This window comes from Phascolarctos cinereus, unplaced genomic scaffold (genome assembly GCF_003287225.1).
Source record: "Phascolarctos cinereus isolate Bilbo 61053 unplaced genomic scaffold, phaCin_HiC Scaffold_4;HRSCAF=312, whole genome shotgun sequence".
Classification (NCBI taxonomy): Eukaryota; Metazoa; Chordata; class Mammalia; order Diprotodontia; family Phascolarctidae; genus Phascolarctos; species Phascolarctos cinereus.
Genome location: NW_027555847.1, coordinates 342,653,685 through 342,661,905, shown reverse-complemented (window position 1 = coordinate 342,661,905; position 8,221 = coordinate 342,653,685). Strand labels below are relative to the sequence as shown.

Genomic DNA, 8,221 nt, shown 5'->3' with positions numbered 1-8,221 from the left:
ATAAATGAATTTGCAGAATCTAAAATTTTCCTTTTCCTTTATACCTGCAAAATATGGAAGTGCAATAATTACATTGTAAAGCTTACAGCATGTTAATGTTACATATGACAGGACATGTTGTGATATAACATATTTGGTTTGTTTCTTGTTATTATTTTGTTCCTTTGAGGTTGCATTAAGTATATATATATATATATATTATATATATATATATATATATATATATATATTATATATATTTTATTATATATTTTTTTTTCAATGTTAAAATCCTTTTGGCTTAAAAAACAAAGAAAAGATGTTCATGTTGAAAGCCTGCTTGTCCCAGTTTTACTCATTTTTTACATAATACTTATTCTGACAAAGATGAAATACAAGTTAACTAATTTACCACAGATTGTAAACACAATTGTCAAATATGATAAGTAAGAAAGTGACTATTCAGGACTCCACCACGGAACTAGAGGAGATCCTGTACTTAAGGACATATTGAAAAGTGTGGTATTACTAAAGCCAGGTTCTTGGGATACTTAACACTTTGAAACTTTTACCCTATGTATTATGCAGATACTTGGTTCAATATTGGACATGACATTAGGAAGATCTAAGTTCAAATCCCCCCTCAAACACTCACTAGCTTGATGGCCCTAGGTAAATCATTTCATGTCTATCAGCCTGTTTTCTCACCTATAAAGTGGATATAATCACAGTACCCATCTCATAATGTTAGTGGGAGGACCAACTGAGATAATACATGTAAAATGATTTTTAGACTTGATCACTATATAAATGCTAGTCATTTGTTATTATTATATTGAAATAAACAAAGTAGGTAGCTCTGTATTTCTGGGTTATGTTCATGACCATATGTAGAATCCAAATTAAAACAGTAAGTTCCTATTCTTCAGATGTTTTATCTAAAATTAAGACATGGTAAGACTGGAATTATATTTCATAACATCCTATTAAGGATATTCTTACTTACATTGAAGATTCATGCTATCATTCCCAATTTTGCAACTTGGTTATTTTCTTTAGATGAATCATTTTTTACGAAATTGATTTAGGAAAAGAGATCATGGGGAAACTCTATGGTGCCATCTCTTGAATAAAACAAAGTTTTCATTTATAATGGGCTAAGACAGGGCCCTAGACAGTGAGACTATATTTCGCATCTCACAAAAATTAAAGGAGTAACGTATATAAATGCTTTCCCTAACAGCCTAATGCAGGAAAATGCATGCTCCACAAGATCTGTGGCACCAATCAGGCATACTGGCTTAGCTCAGCAATGCTCAGCTTGCAGATTTTTAGCCCCAGTCAATGCTTAATACATATTTCTTGAATTTAATTGAATATATATGCAGAGGGCAGATTCCCTAAGAGGAATTGCCATCTTCATGGAATCTGCCAGTCAAAATCCTTCAGAATAAAGTCTAGAAAGTGTCATAGCACTTCACATCAACCAGGATCATGGGAATTTGATTATTCATGCAGAAGCTATGTCATATTCATAGAGTCAATGATGACCTACTTCTGGACACTATCATATTTGTAAAGTCAATGGCCCCAAATGTAGGAGAAACATTAGTAAAAGTCAATCACTTCAACAGTGTTTCTTTATAAATTCAATAGCCAAAGTTGCTGATTTTATCATACATTATCCTGTTGAAATATGCTTGCCACAAAATATACAGGAAGTAGTAAGGTCTCATTGCTTATTACTTATTTAAAAACAGTTTGTTCTATAGAGAGGATTACTTAGAAACGCCACTGCTTTCATAATTTGTAAATACCACAGAACTTTGTGGAATCATCCCTAAACAAAAACATCCCTAAACAACCTTTGTTATGTCAATACAGATATTCAATGCTGGAATCGTTTGCCCTGTCATGATAGCCACGTGCTGATCTATAAAACTAATAAAGAAATTGTCTGAAGAACTCAGGCCACTCACTAGTCACAAATTTGTGCTTTCTGTACTGAAAGGTGTTTTTTTTTTTAAGTGGAGAAATTAGGTTTTTATTTTAGAGGCCTGTCACCATTTTTATCTTGGCTACAAGCATCATACAGAGGAATTATTCAGAATAAAAGCATTGACTAAAAGCTCTATTTGTTTCTGATATCGAAAAGATGGAAAAGAGCATAGTACACATCCAGCTATTTGGCATAATTACCCTACACGCCTACATTTCTTTAAGAAACTAGCCAAGAAAGCTGGTCAAGAATTCATTTTTAGGACGCCATCTTCACGTGCTTGCGCTGGTGCGGGCTGGGAGAGGGAGAGGGCAGCAGCAGCGAGGTGTTGGTGAACCAGGCTGGGAGCGAGACCCGCCGCGGGAGCGCGGACCAGAGTGAGGGCAGTCTGTGTGTGTGTCTGCTGCTGGAGCAAAAGGCCCGGGCAGCCCCTTCGCCATGAAGTTTCTCTCCTGCGTTGCGCTGCTATGATGGACTGCGGACATGACCAGAAATGTGATTATAACCATCGCTGAAGGGATGTTTGAAAAAGCCAAGGGAGAAAGTTCATTTGCCTTGCAAATTTACAATTGCCCTAGAAGACCAAGAACCACTACACATTGAATGGATTAAATCACCAGCTGATAACCAGAAGGTTGACCAAGAGATAATTTTATATTCTGAAGGCAACATTTATGATATATATTCTGAAGATCTAAAAGGACTAGTTTATTTTACAAGCAGCAATCCCAAATTAGGTGATGCATCAAAAATATAACAAATTTGCAATTATTAGATATGGGCACATATCAGTGCTAAGTAATAAAACTTCGTGGTGTTGTAAACAGAAAGATTCAGCTTTCTGGGCTTATTAAGCCTTCAGGAACAAGATGTTACATTGATGGATCATCAGAGATTGGCAGTGATTTTAAAATAAGATGTGAATCAGGAGAAGGTTTATTCCTTTATACTATGAATGGCAAAAATTGCCCAACACAGAAAAATTTCCTGCTGTGTCGTTTTAGGTCTTAACCCATCTGTTATTTCTGTACCAAATGCCACTAGAGAGTACTCTGGCACGTACGGCTGTAGAGTTAAAAACAGAGTTGGTGTTGATCAATGCCTTTTAAGGGTGAATGTTGTTCCTTCTTCAAACACTGCTGGTACAATTGCTGGAGCTGTCACAGGAACTTTGTGTGCCCTGTTGCTATTGGGTCTTCTAATTTTTTGCTTCTGTAAAAAACACAAGGGGTAAAAAATATGAAAAAAGTTCATCAGAGCCTCCTCCAAAGAGCCATACATCTACAGCCAGAAGCTACATTCGTAGCAATCATTCATCTCTGGGATCAATGTCTCCTTCTAGAATAGAAGGCTATTTCAAAGCTCAATATAACCAAGTACCAAGTGAAGACTTCGATTGCACTGCACAGAGCCTGAGTTTCCAACCTACTAAGGTAGAAGCATCTAATCTAAGTAGAATGACAGTTATTCCTGTGATGATAGAAGCACAAAGCAAAGATGGGTCAACAGTATAAAGCATCTCAAATTTTGTTTCTTCAGACTTTTTTCTTCTCTGAAAATAGGAAAAAGCTGCCAACGTAAAAATTGCTTTTGAAAAAATATTTGAACTAGTTAGCCCAGACTGATTAGATGCGGTTGTATCTGCACCCTTTTCATTTGGCTGCCTGCTTCATTCAGTCTGTTTATGTGAATAAAATAATTACTGATGTGATTTGTTTTGTAATACAATTATAGAATAAGCCTACCAGATCTACATAAGAGTTTGGTTTTTTTTGGCACATTTTCCCCCCAGAAATCTGTGCACCCATATTTTCTTTCTTGAATCAAATTCCTGGTAGAGACATTTTTTTTAAAACCTCCAGAAAGTTTCCTTTTGAAAACGTGAATCTTTTCTTCCACTAATATTATAAATTAATACTTTACAGCTTCTGTGTTACTATCTTGCAGAAGTAGTTTTGTGTAATATTTATAGAGAAGTTGAGGTTTGGGAAATTTTCCTACTTAGCTTTGTGAAAATTAATCATTTTTAGCAAACTTTAGAAAAAAAGGATTTTTAACACCAGTGTGTTAGATACAAGAAAACTAATTTTATTAGGAAAAATGTCTCTGTTGTTCTTTTTCTTAAGATTTTAATGACCATGCTAGGGCTTCAGTTGTTTAGCAAGTAAGATCTGCTTTTTATTAACTCCAACACATTTTTTCCCCATAGATTTTCATAAGAAATTCATTCTTATAAATTGTTTGAGTGCTTTGGTTATAAATACTACATATAAGTAAATGTTGTTGTGAACCTAAAAAGAAAAAGAATTCATTTTATATTTTGCAGGACTATTTCAGGAGGGAAATCATTGAGATTATTGGGTTTATTATTCTGAAAATGGCTTAAAGTTCATCCAGTTTCAATGCAAAGATTTTTTTTCCAGCAATCAGAACTCTCTTATTATTAACTGTCAGTTATTGTTAACAGATATTTTGCCACATGAATTTGTTTCTGATAGCAAGTCTGCACTTGCCCCAAATTGAGTTTAAGAAATATGTGAATAGGGCAATAGGACACTTGGCCAAGCTATTATAATTTTTCTTCATCATTGTCAGATGAAATAGTGGTGTAGACTTCTAAGAATAACTCAAAGCATACTTTTAGAGATGTTTGGTTTATAAATGTTGTAAGTTTCTAATTGTTAAGGTCACCCAATCAATATTCAACAGAGTTGATTTTGGTAACTTTTGTGCACCAACCCTAAGTAATTCTCTCTTCCCTCTCAAAGCAGTTCAATTCAGTACCTGACTTACTGTCTCCCTTTCCAACCCAATTCCTGCCCTTATACTAAGGGACTTTAGAATCTATTCCCTCAAACCCCTTAATTTCCCAATTCCTCAGTCTTCTAAAATCCCACCAGTTATTCATTCTCTCCCCTCAGCCAAACATTCAGATAGTCATACACTTGATCTTAATATTACCTAAAAGCATTTTACTTCCTTAAATAAAAACTCTGACTTTCCTCAATATGACCACTTCCATATGCTTTTGAGTTTAAAATTTTTCTCCCCCTGCCACTCCTTAATAGTGCACCATCTGATATAGGCCATATATATCCGTTCCTATTAAACATATTTTCACACTAGTGATGTTGTAAGTAAGAATTAGAACCATTAGGAGGAACCACCAGAAAGAGGAAACAAAACAAAACAGAAGAAAAAAATAGCAAATAGTATGCTTCAATCTGCATTCATACTCCATAGTTCTTTCTTCTTTGTGGATAGCATTTTCTATCACGAGGCCTTTGGGGACGTCTTAGATCCATGTATTGCTGAGAAGGATTAAATTTATCAATATTAGCCATCGTATGACATGGCTGTTATCGTGGTTCTGCTCCCTTCACTCAGCATCAGACCATACAAGTCTTTCCAGGTTTTTCTGAAGTCAGCCTGTTCATAATTACTTATAGCACAATAGTATTCCATTACATCCATATACCCCAACTTGTTCAGCCATTCCCCAACTGATGGGCATCCTCTCAATTTCCAATTCTTTTCCACCACAAAAAGAGCTGCTACAAATAATTTTGTACATGTGGGTCCTTTTCTCATTTGTATGATCTCTTTGGGATATAGCCCTAGAAGTGCTATTGCTGGGTCAAAGGGTGAAAAATAAACTTCTGTGTGTTATATATTTTCCTAAATTCCTTACCATGGCCTCTCTCTGACCATCTTCATCTGAAAAGAAATTAGGATTATACTCTTGACAGCATCATGTCTCTGATACATAAACCTTTTGCCTTATCTAAATGGGTACTAGATTACTACACTTCTTCTTGCAGCCTTTTCATCATCCCTACTTCTCATCTTCTTTCAGTTCCCTCCCCTTTAGTCCTTGCCTTCCCTCTTAGAATATAAGCCAGAACTGTGCTTTTATGTGTATCCTCAGTGCTTGATACATAGTATGCATTTATCTATCTATCTATCTATCTATCTATCTATCTATCTATCTATCTATCATCTATCTGTGTCTCTATCTCTGTTTCTCTCTGTTGTTTCCATATTTTTTCTTCCCTTCCTGTTTACCTATGTATATACATTGAATAGGCTGTGTATGTAAATGAATTTAAAAAAACACATCCACAGTACTTCTTTTGGTCCACACTATAACAATTCCTGTCAAAAGAATTTAATTTAATTAATGAGGAGCAGTTTGTAAAGGAGCTCAACATAGTCCACAATATCAAGATTGTGACTTCAGGCTCTGGAATTTGTAAGGTAGTGTTCATCATGTGTTCTTTACCCACGGGGTCAATGCTCAATGTGGTGTCCTTCACCCCAGGATGCACCAGGAAGCCCTGAACAGGGGCAGGAAAATAAAGGCAGGAAAATAAAAGCCTAACCATTAGTGACAGTGTTAGCAGGAACCGTATTTTATACATTTCTATATTCCTAGCTCTCAGAATTAAACTTAAGAAGCACCAAAAGTTTGTAAATCTGAATTTCATTTTGAAAAAACAAATACCCCAGGATGTTAGATCAACGCAAACCCATCACTAAAGAAAGAGAGATGGAGAGATGTAGATATGACAGATACATATTTCCACATGGCAAGAAAAAACAACTATGTTGTCGTAAAGCATAAATAGTTTTGGATTTGGAGGCAGAGAATCTGTGTTGAAATTTTAGTTCTGAAATTTAATACCTTTAAAATTTCTACCTCATAGGCTTACTACCTCTTTGATCTGGGCAAATCACTTATTCTGTCTATTTCAGATTTCCTATCTCTTAAATGGGGATAAAAATAACACCTACCTCTCAGGGTTGCTGTGAGGATAAAATGAGTTATTATTTTGAACATTTTGCAAATATTAAAACTATATAAATGTAGTAGTCTTTGTTTTTATGAAGAATGATCTGCCTGTTAGGAGGTAATTAAATTAACTAATTAACTCATGAGGGTGAAGGTAATAGCTCCATCCTGCTTCTCTTCTCCAAAAAGTTAGAAAGCTTAAAATACAGATTATTAATAAAATACATAAAGCACTGAACATCCAGGCTTTTCTTTTGTCAGGGCAGAAAAGAAGTAGCCCAGACAGTTGAATTTTGTACAATTAGTGACCTATAAATTTACTCTTCCTCTCCCTCAAACAAATAAAGTTCTAATAGGAAAAGCATAGTTAAAATTATCATCTCTTTATTGATAAAATAATCATTAAAAATAAAACCACCAGTATGCCAAATTTCAAATTGCATTTCAATAAAAAAGAATCATACCATCCATTTTATTATATGTGGAGAGAAAACAGGAGAGAAACAGTGGAATAAATTCACCAATTTTTCAGCAGTTTTTCCAAGTAGGAACAATTCAATCATTTCCCGCTGGATTCTCTAATAAACCAAAAGGTGAACCAGGGAAAGGATAAGTTTCCAGCTGTCATAAGGCTTAGAGCAAGTCTCCCGGAAAGGATTCTCCAAATGTTGCTGCTGCCGCTGCTGTTACTGTTGTTTGCTGCTGCCTCCATCTCTAATTCACTCAAACTCTCAAACACTGCTACTAAGTGGGAAAACACATCTTCTAATCCTAATCTACATCTCTTCTTGAAATGGGGAAACTCCTAGGAAATTTAGGAACATATCCCTCTGAACTGTTGTGCTTTCTTCACTTTCCCTTTTAAAGCAACTAACCCAATTCTTGTCAAAATGGTTATTACATTCCCTACCCACATCTCAGGGTGTGGAATTTTGCATTCCCTTGAAAAATCAGCTGTGGTAAACTTAGCATCTTGAATTATACAGTACAGCATAAAAATATGCAGAATGTCTTAAAAGAATAAGGATTATTAACTCACCATCCAAGATAATCACTTTAAGGTACCATCAATAATGCATACAATAGACATAGCACAATGCAAGGCATCACTTGACAAGTTGCTTCAGTGATTATGGGTCTAAATTACATGTAGGATATATCACATACTCATGTTACAATAAAACATGCTTACTCATATAACATGAGCAACTATGCATAATGACAAACAAAGACATTACCTCTGGATTTAAACTCTCTTCAATTATTTGGGTTGGATTTCTGTTTCTGAACCACTATCTGGATCACATAGTCTTTGTACCATTGCTAGGTATTCTCTCCCTTTGTTTTTCTTCTTTTTTTATTTATTTGCTTGTCGTGTACTAATTTTAGTGTCCATCAGTTTCCCTATGTCCATTAGGGAGTCCAACTAATTCACCACTTGTCAATAAGTA

General features: G+C 35.1%; 1 pseudogene; it reads left to right on the top strand.

The window, feature by feature from the left end:
• The first annotated feature begins 2,416 nt into the window (after positions 1-2,416).
• LOC110216180 (coxsackievirus and adenovirus receptor pseudogene) lies at positions 2,417-3,492 on the top strand (annotated as a pseudogene).
• Positions 3,493-8,221: the final 4,729 nt, after the last annotated feature.